Consider the following 24,210-nt stretch of genomic DNA (forward strand, 5'->3'; position numbering starts at 1 on the left):
ATGACTTACCAATGACAATATATGCAGAAGCTCTCTATATAGTGTACAGGTATTACAGTGATCACAAATGACATTATACACAGGAGCTTTGTCTACAGTGTAAGTCTAAGTTTACAGGTAACACACTGACTTACCAGTGACTTCTCTATTTGAAGTCCTTCATCTTAGCTTTTCTTCTTCATCTGGCTCAGACCACCATCACTTCTTCCAGCCAGGACTCAATCTCGGCAGAAAATAACACAGTAATTAATGGCTGATTGCTTCTAGAACACATTATCCACTTATTCCCCTACTTACACACTACACACTACGCCAGATGACAAAAAAAAGGCGACATAGTGCAGTCCTGCACAGCAACAGGACCTTCAATTCTCCTCATGGAAAACAGTATTTTAAAAAGTAAATGATATTACAGCAGTTGTCACGACTCTGTTGTCGGGTCGCATGAGGGGGGGCTCCTTCCCTGTCCCTAACGCTAGGGGCGCCCTTGCTCGCCCTGTTCCTCGTATTACAGCTGATGGTGAAGATGCCAGTGCCATGTACCTTGCCTGAATCCACTCTGTACCCTTCCCCCACACAGGGAAGAGGGGTGTAGTAGTGTATCATAATATACCAACCAGACTAACAAGGTAATACGAGAGAGATAAAGGAAAATACCAATCGTACAAAAATACACACTTAACCCCTTAATGACAGCCAATACGTCCTTTAACTGACCTATAAGAGAATGGCATCCCCATACAGGTGACAATCCAGCAGCTGTCAGCTGCACACTATAGCTGACAACTTGCTGCATCAGCCACTATTAGTGTTTGCATCGTCCATATCTGTTTAACCCCTTACATGCTGCTGTCAATAGTGACTACATCATATAAATGGTTAACAGAGTGTGGGGACTTCCTTTTTATCCCAATTGGTGCCCTCAGATCATGACTGTGTGGTCTTGATGTTTGCCATGGCAAGTCACGGCCAAATAGCCGCCTTAGAGTCTGCCGGCTATAGTAATCTGTTCAGAAGTTAGAGGCATTTAGGTGGTAAAAATACACATTTTCATTTTTGTCATGCCACTTTGCATTAATTCCTGAAAATCACCTGAAGGGTTAATAAACTACCTGACTGCAGTTTTCAATATGTCAGGCAGTGCTGTTTTTAAAATGTTAGAACTTTTTGGGGTTTCCCAATATATGGGACCCCTAAAGGCACTTATAACATGGATAGGTCCCTAAAAAAAATACATTTTGTAAATTTCCTTGAAAAAATGAAAAATTACTGCTACATTTTAAAACCTCCTAACATGCTAACAAAGTAAAACAACATTTTACAAATGGTGCTGATGTAAAGCAGGCATATGGGAAATGTTATTTATTAATGTTTTGCTGTGGTATGACTATCTGGATTAAAGGGATAATCATTCAAAGTTTAAAATTTGCAAATTTTTTAACATTTTTCTAAAATTTCTGATATTTTTATAAATAAACACAAAGCATATCGACCTAAATTTACCATTATCATAAAGTATAATGTGTCACGAAATAACAAACACAGAATCACTGGAATGTGTTGAAGCATTCCAGAGTTATTACCACATAAAGTGACACTGGTCAGATTTTAAAAATGTGGCTCCGTCACTAGTGGAGGATAGGGTTAATGTCCCTTGTTCTGGCCCCTATGTCCCTTGTGCTGGCCAATGTGTTGGCACCGTGTCCTTTGTTTTGGCCCAGTGTCTCTTGTGCTGGCTCCATGTACCTTGTTTTGGCCCAGTGTCTCTTGTGCTGGCTGCATGTTCCTTGTGCTGGCCCCACATCTCTTTTGCTGGCCCTTGTGCTGGCCCATTGTCTCTTGTGTTGGCCTCTATGTCCCTTGTAGTGGCCCCATGTTCCTTGTGAAGAAGAAAGGGAAAAAAAAATCATTCTTCTTACCTGCCTTCCTAGCGTTGTGTGGAGGCCTGGATGTCTTCCTGGAGCAGAACAATATTGTATCATACAATTAGGTTCTGTAGAAGGACGTAGATCTGGTGATTTATTATGATGGAATATAGGCTGAACTGGATGGACAAATGTCTTTTTTCGGCCTTACTAACTATGTTACTATGTTACTATGTTACTATGTCCTCTCTCTTCACTTCCAGCATTGTCACATTAAAACAGCCACCAACCTATCAGGCCAGCGGTTAGTGCGCTCGCCGAGGTCACTTTCATGCTCTGCCTGCAACAGGCGTACCGACTTCAGCCGCCGGCCTCTGATAGGTCAACGGCCATGTTAACTGTGGTGTTGCACATTTTCTGCACCACATTACATTTCAACTGAATGCGAGTCCTCAGATGCATATTCAGTTGAAACCAGGGGGTCCCCTTCTACATCCTGCTCTGAGATTCGCTGAGGCCCCGGGTCCACTGGAGAATTGTCCGGTGTCGTGGTGCTTCAGCACAACCCTGATTGCAGTTGCAATTAAACACTGCCTTTATGCCTGCTCTAATCTAAGCTCTCACTCCTAGATCAGCTCTCCCTGAACTGCTCCCAGAGAACAGTGTGCCGAGCATAGCATCAACGGGTCTTATACAGTAGCTTGCGAAAGTTTTCACACCCCTTGGAATATTTTTCAATGTTTTGCTTCCTCACAACCTAGACTTTCACTTTTTTTGAGGGTTTGCATTAGTTCATGTAATGAATATGCCTAGAACTGTGAACATTTGTTTTTATGGCGAAGCAAACAACAAATAGGACAACATAACTGTAAACTTCAGTGTATATAACTACTCAATCCCCTAAATTTCGTTCTTGTGGTAATTACAGCTGCATGTCACTTTGGATAAATCTGAATGAGCTTTCCACATCTTGTCACTGGGAATTTTGCCCATTCCACAACGCAAAACAGTTCCAGCTCCTTCAAGTTAGATGGTTTCCTCTGGTGAACATCTTCAAGTCTGACCACAGATTCACAATTGGATTTAGGCCTCGGCTTTGACTAGGCTCCTCCAAAACATTTACACACGTCACCTTAAACCGCTTGAGTGTTGCATTAGCAGTATGCTTTGGGTCATTGTTGAAAGATGAACCTCCATCCCAGTCTCAAATCACTGACAGACTAAAACAGGTTTTGCTCAGTAATATCTCTGTATTTCACACCATCCATCTTCCTCTTGACTCCCCTGCTGCTGAAAAACATCCACAAAGCATGATGCTGCCACCGCCATGTTTCACTGCAGCGAAGGTGTTCTTGGGGTATGAGCTGTGTTGGTTTGGCACCAGACATAGCGTTTACCTTGGCAGCCAAAAAGTTCAACTTTGGTCCCACCTGACCACAGCAACTTCCTCCATACATTTGGGGAATCTCCGACATGTCTTTTGGCAAATTCAAAACGAGCCTTCATTTTTGTATGTAACTAAAGGCTTTTTTCTGTCCACTTTTCCATAAAGGCCGCCGCTATAGAGTATACGGCTTATTATGTTCGTATGGATGGACAGATTCTCCAGCCTCTACTTCGGACTCTGCATCTCCTTTAGAATTTCCTTTGGTCTCTGTGCTGCCTCTTTGATTAATGCCCTTCTTGTCCAGGCTGAGACTTTTGGTTGGTGGCACTCTCTTGGCAGGATTGTTGTGGTACCATGTTCCTTCCAACTGGTGATATTGGATTTGATGGTGATGGGAAGCATCAGAGATTAAAATATTTCTTTTTATAACCCAACCCTGACTTGTACTGTTAACCCCTTTGAGACCTAGCCTGTTTTCACCTTAATGACCAGGCCAAATTTTACAATTCTGACCACTCTCACTTTATGAGGTAATAACTCTAGAATGCTTCAACAGATCCTGGTGATTCTGAGTTTGTTTTCTCATGACATATTGTACTTTATAATAGCGGTAAAATTTCTTCAATAAATATTTGTAAAAAAAACAACCTGAAATTTTGCAATTTTCAAACTTTTAATTTTTATGTCCTTAACCCCTTTCTGCCATCAGACTTACTATTACGTCTATGTGACGCGGGCTCTAATTCCCATGGACAAAATAGTATCATACGCGATCAGTTGCGCTCACGGGGGGAGCGCGGCCGTTCACAGCCGGGTGTCACCTGATTATCACAGCTGACATCCAGCACTATGTGCCAGGATTGGTCAAGGACCGCTCCCGGCACATTAACCCCCGAAACACTGCGATTAAACAAGATCGCAGTGTTCTGGCGGCATAGGGAAGCATCGCGCAGGGAGGGGGCTCCCTGTGTGCTTCCTTGAGACCCTCAGAACAATGTGATGTGATCGCGTTGTTCAGATGGTCTCCTATCTCCTCCTCCCTGCAGGCCCCGGATCCAAGATGGCCACGGGGGTCCTTCCGGGTCCTGCAGGGAGGTGGCTTCCGGAAAGCCTGTAGTACTGTCTGTCAGATCGCTGATCTGACACAGTGCTGTGCACAGTGTCAGATCAGTGATCTGACAGTATATAGTGATGCTTCACCCTGGGACTAAGTAAAAATGTAAAAAAAAAAAGAAAGAAAAAATCATGTGTAAACATATTTTTAAAAAATTCCTAAATAAAGAAAAAAAATATTGTTCTAATAAAATAAATTTATTTGAGTAAAAAAAAAGAAAATAACAATAAAAGTACACATATTTAGTATTGCCGCGTCTGTAACGACCCGTTCTATAAAACTGTCCCACTAGTTAACCCCTTCAGTGAACACCGTAAAAAAAAAAGGCAAAAAACAATGCTTTATCATCATACTGTGTTAGGGTTGGCAGAACGCACCGAATATATTTATTAGATGGGATTGGTGCGTTCACAACCCGGGATCCACCGTGCAGGAAAGAACCTACTGCTAAGTAAATGGCACTATATGGCGGTAAGAACAAGCTCTGTTAGCTTCATAGAGCAGCCAAGAAAGCAAAGCTCTGTGCCCTGTTAGACTTTCACAGAGGCACAGGCTAATTACCCAAACGAGAGCAGTCAGTGGTCATGCATGCACACAAAACTCCTCGCCGGAGATGCCAGCATTCTAGGGCCTTATTTCAGCCAGGTCCCTGAATACACACAAACACAATCTCCTCGCCGGAGGTGCCAGCATTCTAGGGGCTTATTTCAGCCGGGTCCCTGAACACATACAAACACATGACCAAACTGGTGCAAAGCACATAACGTAGGAAGATACTAGTGCACGGCCGTGCGGCCATGTGAGCCTTAAATAGTTGCAGCACGTACAGGACCTTCCTAAAAGGACCAATGGAAGTTGCTGCAGTACTGAGCATGTGACCCTAGATCTCCACTGAGATCTTGCCCTGGGCATGCTCAGTGTGTGCAAAGCAGGACTTAGTCCTAGCACCTACAGGACCTTCCAAGAAGGACCAATGGAAGTTGCTGCAGTACCTGAGCATGTGCCCCTTGATCTCCACTGAGAGATCTTGCCCTGGGCATGCTCAGTGTGTGCAAAGCAGGATTTAGTCCCAGAAAAGCCTGCTCGCCGCAGATCAGTGCAGGGTACAATAGCAGAGCCTGGAGAGGCAGCAGTAACCCTTTGCACAGTATCAGTCCCAGTGAAACGCTGGGACCGTCGTCTCCGCTGAGCAGGCTCCACTGCGGCCGATGCAGAATGGGAGACCGCAGCAGACACGGATCGAGATTCCCCCTGTGCAGCAGAGGAAACTTGACTCCTAACATACTGCCGAACAAAAAGTGGAATAATACGTGATCAAAAAGACTGATATAAATAAACATGGTACCGCAAAAAACAAGCCGCCATACAGCGTCATCGGCAAAAAATTAAAAAAGTTATAGCCCTCAGAATAAAGCGATGCAAAAACAATTATTTTTTATATCAAATAATTTTTATTGTATAAAGCGCCAAAACATAAAAAAATTATATAAATGAGATATCGCTGTAATCGTACTAACCCAAAGAATAAAACTGCTTTATCAATTTTACCAAACGCAGAATGGTATAAATGCCCCACCCAAAGGAGACCTCTATGGTTGTTGATGCGGCCTGCTGAGAGCGCCACCCTGTGGTCGGCGCTCATAGCAAGCCTGCAATTCAGCTACATAGCAGCAATCTGATAATCGCTGCTATGTAGCAGAGCCGATCCAGTTGTGCCAGCTTCTAACCTCCCATGTAGGCTATTGAAGAATGGCAAAAGTGAAATAATTGTTTTAAAAAATGAGAAAAATAAAAAAAATAAGTTTAAATCACCCCCTTTCACCCCATTCAAAATAAAACAAAAAAAAATATCAAACCTACACATTTGGTATCACTGCGTTCAGAATCTCCCGGTCTATCAATAAAAAAAAAAAAGGATTAACAGGATCGCTAAATGGCGTAGCGAGAAAAAAATTTAAAACGCCAGAATTACTTTTTTTGGTCACCGTGACATTGCATTAAAATGTAATAATGGGCGATCAAAAGAACGTATCTGCACCAATATAGTATCATTAAAAATGCCAGCTCAGCACTCAAAAAATAAGCCCTCACCTGACCCCAGATCACGAAAAATGGAGACGCTATGGGTAACGGAAAATTGCTCTTTTTTTTTTTTTTTTCTAGCAAAGTTTAGAATTTTTTTTTACCACTTAAATAAAACATAATCTAGACATGTTTGGTGTCTATGAACTCATAATGACCTGGAGAATCATAATGGCAGGTCAGTTTTACCATTTAGTGAACCTAGCAAAAAAGCCAAACAATAAACAAGTGTGGGATTGCACTTTTTTGCAATTTCACTGCACTTGGAATTTTTTTTTCTTCCCCATTTTCTGGTACACGACATGCTAAAACCAATGATGTCATTAAAAAGTTGCAACTTGTCCCGCAAAAAAACAAGCCCTCACATGGCCATATTGACGGAAAAATAAAAACTATGGCTCTGGGAAGGAGGGGAGCGAAAAACGAGAACGCAAAAACGGAAAAGGGCAAGGTCGTGAAGGGGTTAAAGACTGAACAGTACATGAAGTTTTATGATAAATTCTTATACTCACGCCTAAGGTTTTTCTGCCACTGGTCAACTACTTTTGAGCCTTTGATACATCCTGTACACTATACTAAACCACTAAACCCACTACAGACTAACACAAATAATGTACCACTGAAGCATACCCCAAAATATACACTATTCTAAAATTACTTTTAAGATGAGGGGTATTACAGTGCCATAGATCAACAATAAAGATATCCCCTATAACAATGCAATTTGTGTTAGCAATCTTATCCTAAAGGCAGTAAGTGCGATACCTGCTGTGCGATGTCAGTGAACCACTTGTCATATGGCTTACTTCAATGGCATGTGATGGCAATTGTATCTAATGTTGAGTTGCTAAAAATCGATTGTTTATGTTCCATTGTGACCATGTCGGTGTCTGTTCTGCTTTTGATTAGCCAGCCTGGCATGAAGTCACATTAGGTCAGCTAATCCTTAAACTCATGGATGCTGTCATGTCAGAGGTGGGCCATTTAATACAGACCTGGCTGATATTTAGTACTTAGGACTTGTAGTCTACACACGTTGCGTTGATATATTGACTCCTTTATTGCTGGATGTGTGGCATGGAAATGTGCATTAACTGCTGTATTAATCTGTATAGACTGGTATTCTTACTAGTTCATTGTTATATTTACTGTGATATGATTATTTTGCTATTGTTGCACCTTTGATATGACTACATTGCCCTGGGTTTATATTTGCATATTTTAGGCTTTTGGCAGCAGTTTGTGATTTCTCTTGTGCTAATAAAGTTTTAAATTCTTTACAATGATGTTGGAAACAGTTGTGATATATATAAAAAAAATCCCTTAGGTAATGAGTAGTTGTAGGATATTAGCCAATACACAACTGCAACTGTATTGAACACTCAGATATGAAAATGTGTTTTACATAACTACAACCCATTAAAGATTGTACTACTGACCTAAAAATGCCAGGACAAATGGTTAAAGCCCCTATTCCCTTCATCCACCATTCCATTGTTTGTCCCTTTCCTATCAGGACTAGAAATGAGCGAATATTTCAATGTTGGGTTTGGATTGCATTTGCCAAATTTGCAATATTCGCTGATTAAGTCGTTGAATATTCGCCGAACATTACTGAACGCCATTCGCCTCAATGGGAGGCAAAACAAACGCATGCACAACACCTTAGAATGGCCCCAAATGCTGCCAAAACACATCAAATGATGACAGATACCAGGAAAGTGGCCTCAATTCACTCACAGTACAAATTGGAGCATGGCACTACAGCAATCAGCCAGGCATGAGGTATCTGGGTCTGGGACAGCATTTACAGCTTTCAATTGAATGTCACAGTAAGACTAGGTGGGTGAGGGATCGGTGTAGGCCGCTTTGCTGGGATCCCTGATACCACATGTAACACCTGTACCTGCTTTCATGCTGAGCCACACTCAGGTGGCTCAAATCATTTTTGTAGATTACCATTGTCTGAAAAACCGTCTCGGAGGCCTACTGCTACAGGCAACATGCATGAAAGTGACCCAACCAGGAGTTTTCACATTTCCAAGAATGATTGGCAGACACCACCAAAGTGGCATCAATTTCACCACAGTAGAAATAGTAGAATAGGGGCTGACAGATCTTTCACTACACCCACTCCAGCAGATGGACACCCAACCAGGAGTATTCACATTTTAAAAAATGAGGGCCTGACACCACCGAAGTGGAATAATTGTCATGAGAATAGAAATAGTATAAATGGCACCGACATGTCTTCCACCACAGCTTACCCAGCAGATGTAGACCAACCATGACTGTTCACCTTTCCACAAATTTGTGTTAACAGCAGCCACAGAAGCGACACTGAAGATATCAGTGCAGTTACGTGACATTAACCCCTTTACCCCCAAGGGTGGTTTGCACGTTAATGACCGGGCCAATTTTTACAATTCTGACCACTGTCCCTTTATGAGGTTATAACTCTGGAACGCTTCAATGGATCCTGGTGATTCTGACATTGTTTTATCGTGACATATTGTACTTCATGACAATGGTAAAAATTATTTGATAGTACCTGCGTTTATTTGTGAAAAAAACGGAAATTTGGCGAAAATTATGAAAATTTCGCAATTTTCCAACTTTGAATTTTTATGCAATTAAATCACAGAGATATGTCACACAAAATACTTAATAAATAACATTTCCCACATGTCCACTTTACATCAGCACAATTTTGGAACCAAAATTTTTTTTTGTTAGGGAGTTATAAGGGTTAAAAGTTGACCAGCAATTTCTCATTTCTACAACACCATTTTATTTTAGGGACCACATCTCATTTGAAGTCATTTTGAGGGGTCTATATGATAGAAAATACCCAAGTGTGACACCATTCTAAAAACTATACCCCTCAAGGTGCTCAAAACCATATTCAAGAAGTTTATTAACCCTTCTAGTGCTTCACAGGAATTTTTTGAATGTTTAAATAAAAATGAACATTTAACTTTTTTTCACAAAAAATTTAATTCAGCTCCAATTTGTTTTATTTTACCAAGGGTAACAGGAGAAAATGGACCCCAAACATTGTTGTACAATTTGTCCTGAGTATGCCAATACCCCACATGTGGGGGTAAACCACTGTTTGGGCGCATGGCAGAGCTCGGAAGCGAAGGAGTGCCATTTGACTTTCAATGCAAAATTGACTGGAATTGAGATGGGACGCCATGTTTCGTTTGGAGAGCCCCTGATGTGGCTAAACATTGAAACCCCCCACAAGTGACACCATTTTGGAAAGTAGACCCCCTAAAGGAACTTATCTAGAGGTGTGGTGAGCACTTTGACCCAACAAGTGCTTCACAGAAGTTTATAATGTAGAACCGTAAAAATAAAAAATCATATTTTTTCACAAAAATTATCTTTTCGCCCCCAATTTTTTATTTTCCCAAGGGTAAGAGAAGAAATTGGACCCCAAAAGTTGTTGTACAATTTGTCCTGAGTACGCTGATAGCCCATATGTGGGGGTAAACCACTGTTTGGGCGGATGGGAGAGCTCGGAAGGGAAGGAGCGCCGTTTGACTTTTCAATGCAAAATTGACAGGAATTGAGATGGGACCTCATGTTGCGTTTGAAGAGCCACTGATGTGCCTAAACATTGAAACCCCCCACAAGTGACACCATTTTGGAAAGTAGACCCCCTAAGGAACTTATCTAGAGGTGTGGTGAGCACTTTGACCCACCAAGTGCTTCACAGAAGTTTATAATGTAGAACCGTAAAAATAAAAAATCATATTTTTTCACAAAAATTATCTTTTTGCCCCCAATTTTTTATTTTTCCAAGGGTAAGAGAAGAAATTGGACCCCAAAAGTTGTTGTACAATTTGTCCTGAGTACGCTGATACCCCATATGTGGGGGTAAACCACTGTTTGGGTGGATGGGAGAGCTCGGAAGGGAAGGAGCGCCGTTTGACTTTTCAAAGCAAAATTGACAGGAATTGAGATGGGACGCCATGTTGCGTTTGAAGAGCCACTGATGTGCCTAAACATTGAAACCCCCCACAAATGACACCATTTTGGAAAGTAGACCCCCTAAGGAACTTATCTAGAGGTGTGGTGAGCACTTTGACCCACCAAGTGCTTCACAGAAGTTTATAATGCAGAGCCGTAAAAATAAAACAAAATTTTTTTCCCACAAAAATTATTTTTTTAGCCCCCAGTTTTGTATTTTCCTGAGGGTAACAGGAGAAATTGGACCCCAAAATTTGTTGCCCAATTTGTCCTGAGTGCGATGATACGCCATATGTGGGGGGAACCACTGTTTGGGCACATGGGAGGGCTCAGAAGGGAAGGAGTGCCATTTGAATGCAGACTTAGATGGAATGGTCTGCAGGTGTCACATTGCGTTTGCAGAGCCCCTAATGTACCTAAACAGTAGAAACCCCCCACAAGTGACACCATTTTGGAAAGTAGACCCCCTTAGGAACTTATCTAGATGTGTGCTGAGCGCTTTGACCCACCAAGGGCTTCACAGAAGTTTATAATGGAGAGCCGTAAAAATAAAACAAAAATTTTTTCCCACAAAAATTATTTTTTAGCCCCCAGTTTTGTATTTTCCCGAGGGTAACAGGAGAAATTCGACCCCACAATTTGTTGTCCAATTTGTCCTGAGTGCGCTGATACCCCATATGTGGGGGGGAACCACTGTTTGGGCGCATGGGAGGGCTCGGAAGGGAAGGAGCTCCATTTGGAATGAGGACTTAGATGGAATGGTCTGCAGGTGTCACATTGCATTTGCAGAGCCCCTAATGTACCTAAACAGTAGAAACCTCCCACAAGTGACACCATTTTGGAAACTAGACCCCCTAAGGAACTCATCTAGATGTGTTGTGATAGCTTTGAACCCCCAAGTGTTTCACTACAGTTTGTAACGCAGAGCCGTGAAAATTAAAAAAAAAAATCTTTCCCCCCAAAATTATTTTTTAGCCCCCAGTTTTGTATTTTCCCGAGGGTAAGAGGAGAAATTCGACCCCAAATGTTGTTGTCCAATTTGTCCTGAGTACGCTGATACCCCGTATGTTGGGGGAAATCACCGTTTGAGCGCATGGCAGAGCTCGGAAGGGAAGGAGCGCCATTTGGAATGCAGACTTAGATGGAATGGTCTGCAGACGTCACATTGCGTTTGCAGAACCCCTAATGTACCTAAACAGTAGAAACCCCCCACAAGTGACCCCATATTGGAAACTAGACCCCCCAGGGAACTAATCTAGATGTGTTGTGAGAACTTTGAACCCCCAAGTGTTTCACTACAGTTTATAACGCAGAGCCGTGAAAATAAAAAATCTTTTTTTTTCCCACAAAAAATATGTTTTAGCCCCAAGTTTTGTATTTTCCCAAGGGTAACAGGAGAAATTGGACCCCAAAAGTTGTTGTCCTATTTGTCCTGAGTACGCTGATACCCCATATGTTGGGGTAAACCCCTGTTTGGGCACACGGGAGAGCTCGGAAGGGAAGAAGCACTGTTTTACTTTTTCAACGCAGAATTGGCTGGAATTGAGATCGGACGCCATGTCGCGTTTGGAGAGCCCCTGATGTGCCTAAACAGTGGAAACCCCCCAATTATAACTGAAACCCTAATCCAAACACATCCCTAACCCTAATCCCAACAGTAACCCTAACCACACCTCTAACCCTGACACACCCCTAACCCTAATCCCAACCCTATTCCCAACCGTAAATGTAATCTAAACCCTAACTGTAACTTTAGCCCCAACCCAAACTGTAGCCCTAGCCCTAACCCTAGCCCTAACCCTAATCCTAACCCTAGCCCTAACCATAGCCCTAACCCTAACCCTAACCCTAGCCCTAGCCCTAACCCTAGCCCTAACCCTAACCCTAGCCCTAACCCTAACCCTAGCCCTAACCCTAACCCTAGCCCTAACCCTAGCCCTAACCCTAGCCCTAGCCCTAACCCTAGCCCTAACTCTAACCCTAGCCCTAATGGGAAAATGGAAATAAATACATTTTTAAAATTTTTCCCTAACTAAGGGGGTGATGAAGGGGGGTTAGATTTACTTTTATAGCGGGTTTTTTAGCGGATTTTTATGATTGGCAGCCGTCACACACTGAAAGACGCTTTTTATTGCAAAAAATATTTTTTGCGTTACCACATTTTGAGAGCTATAATTTTTCTATATTTTGGTCCACAGAGTCATGTGAGGTCTTGTTTTTTGCGGGACGAGTTGATGTTTTTATTGGTAACATTTTCGGGCACGTGACATTTTTTGATCGCTTTTTATTCCGATTTTCGTGAGGCAGAATGACCAAAAACCAGCTATTCATGAATTTCTTTTGGGGGAGGCGTTTATACCGTTCCGCGTTTGGTAAAATTGATGAAGCAGTTTTATTCTTCGGGTCAGTACGATTACAGCGATACCTCATTTATATTATTTTTTTATGTTTTGGCGCTTTTATACGATAAAAACTATTTTATAGAAAAAATAATTATTTTTGCATCACTTTATTCTCAGGACTATAACTTTTTTATTTTTTTGCTGATGATGCTGTATGGCGGCTCGTTTTTTGCGGGACAATATGACGCTTTCAGCAGTACCATGGTTATTTATATCTGTCTTTTTGATCGCGTGTTATTCCACTTTTTGTTCGGCGGTATGATAATAAAGCGTTGTTTTTTGCCTCGTTTTTTTTTTTTTTCTTACGGTGTTTACTGAAGGGGTTAACTAGTGGGCCAGTTTTATAGGTCGGGCTGTTACGGACGCGGCGATACTAAATATGTGTACTTTTATTGTTTTTTTTTTTTATTTAGATAAAGAAATGTATTTATGGGAATAATATTTTTTTTTTTTTTCATTATTTTGGAATATTTTTTTTTATTTTTTTTACACATTTGAAATTTTTTTTTTTTACTTTTTTACTTTGTCCCAGGGGGGGGACATCACAGATCAGTGATCTGACAGTTTGCACAGCACTCTGTCAGATCACTGATCTGACATGCAGCGCTGCAGCCTTCACAGTGCCTGCTCTGAGCAGGCTCTGTGAAGCCACCTCCCTCCCTGCAGGACCCGGATCCGCGGCCATCTTGGATCCGGGGCTGGAGGGAGCAGGGAGGGAGGTGAGACCCTCGCAGCAACGCGATCACATCGCGTTGCTGCGGGGGGCTCAGGGAAGCCCGCAGGGAGCCCCCTCCCTGCGCGGTGCTTCCCTGTACCGCCGGCACATCGCGATCATCTTTGATCGCGGTGTGCCGGGGGTTAATGTGCCGGGGGCGGTCCGTGACCGCTCCTGGCACATAGTGCCGGATGTCAGCTGCGATAAACAGCTGACACCCGGCCGCGATCGGCGGCGCTCCCCCCGTGAGCGCTGCCGATCGCATATGACGTACTATTGCGTCCTTGGGAAGTAAAGCCCACCCCACATGGACGCAATAGTACGTCTAATGGCAGAAAGGGGTTAATGCATCACACTGAAAAATGCAATATCACCTAGTCTGTACAGTCTGCGATTGGCGTGCAAAAGTCCGTGGAGATCCATGACTTGTTCATTTTGATGAAAGTTAGGCAGTCTACACTTTCAGCCAGATGCGCTTATTCATCAGGACACCACCAGCAGCGCTGAAGACATGTTCTGAGAGAATGCTGGGCACGATAAAACCTCCATGTCATGTGAAGTGAGCTCAGGCCACTCCTCCATTTTGGAAGACCAAAATGTGAAAGGGTCCAAACCCTCCCTGATGCTATTGATATTTCGTTCCAGACACTCCTACACCATCCTCTCCATTGGTTCACCACGTGTAAGACTTGGACTCTTGTGCTGGTGCACGAGTTTGTCTATAAAAAAAAAAAAAGTGTCAAAGGACTCAGAAATTTCTTCTTCCACTGCCAGCCCTGCTGCTACTAATATTTTGGCATTGACGGGTCGGAGGTTGGAAGTCTACATCTGCGATGCAAACTGTGTGCTTCACTGATGTCTTGAGGAAAAGCTCTCAAGATTGGATAAAAGCGTGTTTCGATACTCCAGCAGTTGCGGGTCCCTTTCTATAGATATATTTATAGATAGATATATATCTATAGATATATCTATCATATATGCAGTGCCTTGCGAAAGTATTCTGCCCCTTGGAACTTGTCAACCTTTTCCCACATATAATGCTTCAAACATAAAGATACCAAATGTAAATGTTTGGTGAAGAATCAACAACAAGTGGAACACAATTGAAGTGAAGTTGAACGAAATTGGTTATTTAAAATTTTTGTGGAAATTCAAAAACTGAAAAGTGGGGCGTGCAATATTATTCGGCTCCTTTACTTTCAGTGCAGCAAACTCACTCCAGAAGTTCATTGTGGATCTCTGAATGATCCAATGTTGTCCTGAATACCTAATGATGATAAATATAATCCACCTGTGTGTAATCAAGTCTCTGTATAAATGCACCTGCTCTGTGATAGTCTCAGGATATGTGCACATGTTGCGGATTTTGCTGCAGATCCGCAGCAGTTTTCCATGGGTTTACAGTACCTTGTAAACCTATGGAAAACAGAAACCGCTGTGCCCATGCTGTGGAAAAAACGTGTGGAAACGCAGCAGTTTACATTCCGCAGTATGTCTATTCTTTGTGCTGATTCCGCAGCGGTTTACACCTGCTCCATAATAGGAATCCACGGTAAATCCGCAGGTAAAACGCAGTGCTTTTTACCTGCGGATTTCTCAAATACACTGCAGAAAAATACGCAAACCTCAAAAAAATGTGTGCGCATAGCCTTAGGGTTCTGTTTGAAGCACAGAGAGCAGGTTGGACAAGAAATGACATAAATCTTTTTTTTTTGTTCAATAATGCATCTTTATTTAGCTATCAAAAACACACCTGCATTTTCTGCCAAGAGATGCAGATTCAGTGCAGAAAATTCCGCAGGCAAATCTGCAACGTGTGCACATACCCTAAAGAGCTCCTCAGAGTGTCCAAGTGCAAGTTCAATGGTCTCCTGTAACTCACCATGGTGGGAGGAAAGAGTATCAGGGTGAGGTGATCCAGACTCTTGGTTAGTGATACTGGACAATGTAAAAGACAGGGTGGTGCGGGGAAACATGCTGAAAGCATTATCTGTCATACAACTGACCACCTGTTTGCACTGTTCTGGCTTCAAAAGTGGTGTCCCGTGCCCCCCTGCCGAGTGAGATAGGAAGCTAGGTCTCATGGATGAGCATTTTTGTTGTGCTCCTAGAGCACAACACAATCCACTATTCCAAGATCAATAATACCACGTACAAGGCAGAAATACCGCCACACGGTGACCATACCACATATTATCAGCATAATGTGACCAAATGTTTTCACACACAAAGAACTACCACCACACCGTGACCAGATTACATATTACCACCACATAGTGACAGATTAATACCACAAACTACAAGGGAGAAATACCACTACACAGTGACCAAACCGCATATTACCAGCATAAAGCGATCGAATAATTCCACATACAGGGATAAATACTGCCACATCATGACCGGACCACATATTATGACATAGTAACAAAATATTACAATACCGATGATTAATAAAAACCACAATACTAACAACACTGTTATTACCATCAATTACATTATACACAGGAGCTCTGTGTATAGTGTAAGTGTACAGGTAACATAATGACTTGCAATAGAAGAAAATCGGCTAAAAGCCGCAGCCAGCTCACCAACGAGACCATAGGAAATTGAGCACGGAGATTCGTCCTGACCTGGACGCCAAGCAATTGCAGTATACGAAAACGTGGAAACTCCAGCTCCAATAAAATGGCGAAAATCTTTATTAGTCCAACTTCATAAAACGCGTTTCGATCACACAGGATCTTATTCATGCCCATCATGAATGAATGGGCATGAATAAGATCCTGTGTGATCGAAACGCGTTGCCTATATTCATGTAATCACCCGCGTCCTTTTACCTCTGTAAGGATTGTCCGTTTTATGAAGTTGGACTAATAAAGATTTTCGCCATTTTATTGGAGCTGGAGTTTCCACGTTTTCGTATACTGCAACATAATGACTTATGTTATGACCTGGTGGTCAGGACAATAATGGACCTGGTGGTTAAGAGCACACGGAATGACCTGATAGTTACTGATAATAAGGACGAGCTCTGGGACGTGGGAACTCTGTTGACCGCAATCCCTAAACCTATCAAACACACTAGAAATAGCCGTGGATTGCGCCTAATGCTCCCTATGCAACTCGGCACAGCCTAAGAAACTAGCTAGCCCTGAAGATAGAAAAATAAAGCCTACCTTGCCTCAGAGAAATTCCCCAAAGGAAAAGGCAGCCCCCCACATATAATGACTGTGAGTAAAGATGAAAATACAAACACAGAGATGAAATAGATTTAGCAAAGTGAGGCCCGACTTACTGAACAGACTGAGGATAGGAAAGGTTACTTTGCGGTCAGCACAAAAACCTACAAAAAGACTCATGGTGCGGAGGCGCTGCCTCTGCGTCCCAGAGCTTCCAGCAAGCAAGACAACAAATTAAATAGCAAGCTGGACAGAATAATAGCAAACCAAAGAAATACAAGCTGGAACTTAGCTTCTGATGGGAAGACAGGTCACAAGAACGATCCAGGAGTGAACAGACCAATACTGGAACATTGACAGGTGGCATGGAGCAAAGATCTAAGTGGAGTTAAATAGAGCAGCAGCTAACGAATTAACCTCGTCACCTGTGAAACTCAGAAACACCCACCAGAGGAAGTCCATGGACAGAACCAGCCGAAGTACCATTCATGACCACAGGAGGGAGCCCGACAACAGAATTCACAACAGTACCCCCCCCCCTTGAGGAGGGGTCACCGAACCCTCACCAGAGCCCCCAGGCCGACCAGGATGAGCCAAATGAAAGGCACGAACCAGATCGGCAGCATGAACATCAGAGGCAAAAACCCAGGAATTATCTTCCTGACCATAACCCTTCCACTTGACCAGGTACTGGAGTTTCCGTCTCGAAACACGAGAATCCAAAATCTTCTCCACCACATACTGCAACTCCCCCTCAACTAACACCGGGGCAGGAGGATCAACGGATGGAACCACAGGCACCACGTATCTCCGCAATAACGACCTATGGAACACATTATGGATGGCAAAAGAAGCAGGAAGGGCCAAACGAAATGACACAGGATTGATAACCTCAGAAATCTTATACGGACTAATGAAACGAGGCTTTAACTTAGGAGAGGAAACCTTCAAAGGAACATAACGAGACGACAACCAAACTAAATCCCCAACACGAAGTCGGGGACCCACACAGCGCCGGCGGTTAGCGAAACGTTGAGCCTTCTCCTGGGACAATGTCAAATTGTCCACCACATGAGTCCAAATCTGCTGCAACCTATCCACCACAGTATCTACACCAGGACAGTCTGAAGGCTCAACCTGCCCTGAAGAGAAACGAGGATGGAAACCAGAATTGCAGAAAAACGGCGAAACCAAAGTAGCCGAGCTGGCCCGATTATTAAGGGCGAACTCAGCCAACGGCAAAAAGGACACCCAATCATCCTGATCAGCAGAAACAAAGCATCTCAGATATGTTTCCAAAGTTTGATTAGTTCGTTCGGTTTGGCCATTTGTCTGAGGATGGAAAGCCGAGGAAAAAGACAAATCAATGCCCATCCTAGCACAAAAGGATCGCCAAAACCTTGAAACAAACTGGGAACCTCTGTCAGAAACGATGTTCTCCGGGATACCATGTAAACGAACCACATGCTGGAAAAACAATGGCACCAAATCAGAGGAGGAAGGCAATTTAGACAAAGGTACCAAATGGACCATCTTAGAAAAGCGATCACAAACCACCCAAATGACCGACATCTTTTGAGAGACGGGGAGATCCGAAATAAAATCCATAGAAATATGCGTCCAGGGCCTCTTCGGGACCGGCAAGGGCAAAAGCAACCCACTGGCACGAGAACAGCAGGGCTTAGCCCGAGCACAAGTCCCACAGGACTGCACAAAAGAACGCACATCCCGCGACAAAGATGGCCACCAGAAGGATCTAGCCACCAAATCTCTGGTACCAAAAGATTCCAGGATGCCCAGCCAACACTGAACAATGAATCTCAGAGATAACTCTACTAGTCCATCTATCAGGGACAAACAGTTTCTCCGCTGGGCAACGGTCAGGTCTATCAGCCTGAAATTTTTGCAGCACCCGCCGCAAATCAGGGGAGATGGCAGACAAAATTACCCCCTCTTTGAGAATACCCGCCGGCTCAGGAACACCCGGAGAGTCAGGCACAAAACTCCTTGACAGTGCATCAGCCTTCACATTCTTAGAGCCCGGAAGGTACGAAACCACAAAATCAAAACGGGAGAAAAATAATGACCATCGAGCCTGTCTCGGATTCAACCGTTTGGCAGACTCAAGATAAGTCAAATTCTTGTGATCTGTCAAGACCACCACGCGATGCTTGGCTCCTTCCAGCCAATGACGCCACTCCTCGAATGCCCACTTCATGGCCAACAATTCACGATTACCAACATCATAGTTACGCTCAGCTGGCGAAAACTTTCTAGAAAAGAAAGCACATGGCTTCATCACCTCAGAACTTCTTCATCACCTCAGAACTTCTTTGCGACAAAACAGCCCCTGCTCCAATCTCAGAAGCATCAACCTCAACCTGAAACGGAAGCAAAACATCTGCCTGGCACAACACAGGGGCAGAAGAAAAACGACGCTTCAACTCCTGAAAAGCCTCTACAGCCGCAGAAGACCAATTGACCACATCAGCACCCTTCTTGGTCAAATCAGTCAACGGTTTAGCAACAGTAGAAAAATTAGCGATGAATCGCCGATAAAAATTAGCAAAGCCCAGGAACTTTTGCAGGCTCTTCACAGATGTCGGCTGAGTCCAATCGTAAATGACCTGGACTTTAACAGGGTCCATCTCGATAGTAGAAGGGGAAAAAATGAAACCCAAAAATGAAACCTTCTGAACTCCAAAGAGACACTTTGACCCCTTCACAAACAAGGAATTCACACGAAGGACCTGGAACACCATTCTGACCTGCTTCACATGAGACTCCCAATCATCCGAAAAGACCAAAATATCATCCAAATACACAATCAGGAATTTATCCAGGTACTCTCGGAAGATGTCATGCATAAAGGACTGAAATACTGATGCAGCATTGGAAAGCCCGAATGGCATAACCAGGTACTCAAAATGGCCCTCGGGCGTATTAAATGCTGTTTTCCATTCATCGCCTTGTTTAATACGCACAAGATTATACGCCCCTCGAAGATCTATCTTGGTGAACCAACTAGCCCCTTTAATACGAGCAAACAAATCAGACAGCAACGGCAAAGGATACTGAAATTTGACTGTAATTTTATTAAGAAGGCGGTAATCAATACAAGGTCTCAAAGAACCATCCTTCTTGGCCACAAAAAAGAACCCTGCTCCTAACGGTGATGACGACGGGCGAATATGGCCTTTCTCCAAGGATTCCTTTATATAACTCCGCAGAGCGGCGTGTTCTGGCACAGATAAATTGAACAATCGGCCCTTAGGAAACTTACTACCAGGAATCAAATTAATTGCATAATCGCAATCCCTATGAGGAGGTAGGGCACTGGCTTTGGGTTCATCAAATACATCCCGATAATCCGACAAAAACTCTGGAACTTCAGAAGGAGTGGAAGACGAAATAGACAAAAATGGAACATCACCATGTACCCCTGGCAACCCCAGCTGGACACAGACATAGATTTCCAGTCCAATACTGGATTATGAACCTGTAGCCATGGCAACCCCAAAACGACCACATCATGCAGATTATGCAACACCAGAAAGCGGATATCCTCCTGATGTGCAGGAGCCATGCACATGGTCAATTGGGTCCAATACTGAGGCTTATTCTTGGCCAAAAAGGTTATAAAGGCACAGATGATTGGCCTCGGGGAGACCAAAACATCCAACACCGCGGAGACACCATCACGTGTTTCTCAACGCAGTGATTCCAGAACACTGCCCCCATCCCTTATGGGAAATATGCAGATGCATGTAAAGAAGCTGCGAAGACACCATCACGTGTTTCTCGACGCAAGCAGTGAATAGCCAGGCCTTTCCCCGGGAAGGAACAACCACGGGAAGGGCAGCATCCTATGAAGGAAAGCCACCTATGCCAAGCATGGTATCCATCCACAGACAGCTGTTTCGGGGTTTTTGCCCCTCATCAGTGTGGAGTAGGAATCTGGCTATTAGGAGCAGTGCCTAGTGAAAAGGTTATAAAGGCACAGATGATTGGCCTCGGGGAGACCAAAACATCCAACACCGCGGAGACACCATCACGTGTTTCTCAACGCAGTGATTCCAGAACACTGCCCCCATCACTTATGGGAAATATGCAGATGCATGTAAAGAAGCTGCGGAGACACCATCACGTGTTTCTCGATGCAAGCAGTGAATAGCCAGGCCTTTCCCCGGGAATGAACAACCACGGGAAGGGCAGCATCCTATGAAGGAAAGCCACCTATGCCAAGCATGGTATCCATCCACAGACAGCTGTTTCGGGGTTTTTGCCCCTCATCAGTGTGGAGTAGGAATCTGGCTATTAGGAGCAGTGCCTAGTGAAAAGGTTATAAAGGCACAGATGATTGGCCTCGGGGAGACCAAAACATCCAACACCGCGGAGACACCATCACGTGTTTCTCAACGCAGTGATTCCAGAACACTGCCCCCATCCCTTATGGGAAATATGCAGATGCATGTAAAGAAGCTGCGGAGACACCATCACGTGTTTCTCGATGCAAGCAGTGAATAGCCAGGCCTTTCCCCGGGAAGGAACAACCACGGGAAGGGCAGCATCCTATGAAGGAAAGCCACCTATGCCAAGCATGGTATCCATCCACAGACAGCTGTTTCTTTTTTTTTTTTTTTTTTCCCTCAGATGGGAAAATCCACGGTCCAGAAATCCAAGACCAAAGAAAAATCCCAAACAGCTGCGTCAAATCCAAAACACAAAAGCTGTTCCCATCATCATCGGAAAATTTCAGTTTAATACAACATCAGAAAAAGCAAGTCAAGACATATTTACAAGGTATCTCCACTTCTTCACCTTCCAAATCCCTTCGGCATCCACCTCCCCCCTTATTCTTTTATCCCATAGAAAACACACATACATCTTCCCCAAAATCACTTTTAGACTATTCTTTACTACAATTTCCTTTCTCTTAAAAACATACACATTCCTCACATCCCATAATACTTCTTTTATACATGCAACTATTAACCACAACACTCTCTCCTTCACTCCATCACACATTCCCAAGCCAAACATGAACAACTCGAATGATAACAAGCTCACACCACACAATTCTTTACACAACGGTCCCATTCTTCCAATCACCTCCCTAGCATAATGACAATTCCAAAACACATGTATTACACTTTCCCTTCCACCACACCCACCTCTCGGACACATATCATTTCTCCCCACCCACGATTCTTCTGAAATTCTCTAACTTGTAACACTCCATGCAAAGACTGCCACACAATCTCACTCTGCCTATTCGTCATACCGTCTAACCGCACTTTCTTCCATACTTTTTCTATATCATTCCCTCTTACCATGTTTATTCCACACTCTGTCTCTCTACATTCAATCATCCTATATACAGCCTTCTTATTACTCAACAACCTAACATCCACATCACATAACTCATACTTCACCAAAAATTTATAAACCCACACATACCATCTAGGCACGTCAAAAGCAACCGGATACCTCAGATCCCTCTCTCGCCACTTCAAACGAAATAAATACGCCCCAAACAAAAACCTACACAGACAAGAAAACTTGCCATCCATCCTAATCACCCTCAACACAAAAACCACAATATTTACACCAAGAAACACCTCAAGGTTTGGAAAACCCAACCCACCTTTTTCTAAACGTTTCACCAAAACCTCCCTCCCAGCCCTCTCCATTCTAGAATTCCACAAAAACACAAACAGAATCCTATTTAACCCTCTCATACACATATACCCCGGCGGAAAGACCACTGCAATATATAAGAAAATAGGCAAAATCACACTTTTAATAACTAAGATTTTTCCAAAAAACGAAAGACTTCTCATCTTCCAAAAACATAACTTCCGCTCAACCTTTCCTTTTGCATCATCCCAACTTTCTTTCCCATCCAAACTCTCTGAAAATTTCACCCCCAAAACCTTAATAGACCCAGTCACCTCATTCACTCCTACATCCTTACTTAAAACCCCTCCCCCAAAAACCTTACACTCAATCTTCTCCCAATTCACCTTAAATGCTGACGCACCACAAAAAATAGACGCTAATAACTTCACCCGCCTCACAGAATACTCTGAATCACACAACACACACACGTCATCCATATAAGCACTAACCTTCCATTCCCTCCCTCCACCTCCTGGCACTTGTACTCCTCTAATCACTTTATCTTTCCTCAACATACAAAGCAACGGTTCAATCGCACAAATAAAAACCACAGGAGACAAAGGACAACCTTGTCGCACACCTGAAAAAACATTCACTCTTCTACCCACAGAACCATTCATCAAAACACAACTATAAATGTCTTTATATAAGCTCCTCACCCTCCAAACAAAATCAGACGGAAACCCCATTCTCAATAATACCCGTAACAAAAAACTATGTGATAACTGATCATACGCCTTTTCAAAGTCCAAACTCAAAACAAATACACTCTTCTTCCGACTCATACAGTCCCACAAACAATCTCTCAACATACACACACACTCATGTATACGTCTCCCAGGCACCGCACAACACTGTTCATCCCCAATCACACTCTCTATCACATCACGCATCCTATTCGCCATTACTTTCGCATAGATCTTATAATCGCAATTCAACAACGTTATCGGTCTCCAATTTTTTAAACTCTTCAAATCTCCTTTTTTAGGTATTAACACAACCATCCCTGCACGCATACTCTCAGCCACCTCCATACTAGACCACATATACTTACACACATCCACAAAATCCTTACCAATCACATGCCACATCACCCTATAAAACTCTATAGGAAGACCATCCTCTCCTGGAGTCTTATTTAACGCCATGCTATTCATTACCTTCCATACCTCATCACCTGTCACCTCACCCATCACTCTCTCTCTCTCCATCTCACTCAATTTATTTCCTAATACACTTAGTACATCCTCCTCCAAAGCCTCATCCCTCCACTTCACTGCATACAGCTCCTCATAAAACTTAGCCACATGTTCACACATATCCTCCCCACTTACCTCTCTTCCATCCTCTGCATTCAAAACACCCATACTCTGCTTTTTCCCAAAAACCTTTTTAAAGAAAAACCTCGAACACCTTTCATCTTGCTCCATTCTATCAATTTTTGCCCTAAAAATAATACTCTTCCCTTTCTCTTCCAAAAACTCTTTAATTTCTTTTTTAACCTTTTTTATCCCCTCCTCCACCTCCATTCCTCCTTCCCTCAATTTATACAATAAACATAAACGGGCATTCAACTTAACAAACTTTTCCCTCTTAATTGCCGCAAATTCATACCCCACACTTTTAAAAAACTTTTTTGTCTGCCTCTTAACCCAATCCCACCACTCACAAACATTCCCAAAACTTTCCTTACTTTTACACCACTGTTCATACTTTCTCACATACTCCTTCCTCACAGCTTCATTTTCCAACAATTTCACATTTAATTTCCACAAACCCTTTCCAAACACACCACTAACATTAATA

This window comes from Ranitomeya imitator, chromosome 4, assembly GCF_032444005.1.
Source record: "Ranitomeya imitator isolate aRanImi1 chromosome 4, aRanImi1.pri, whole genome shotgun sequence".
Lineage (NCBI taxonomy): Eukaryota > Metazoa > Chordata > Amphibia > Anura > Dendrobatidae > Ranitomeya > Ranitomeya imitator.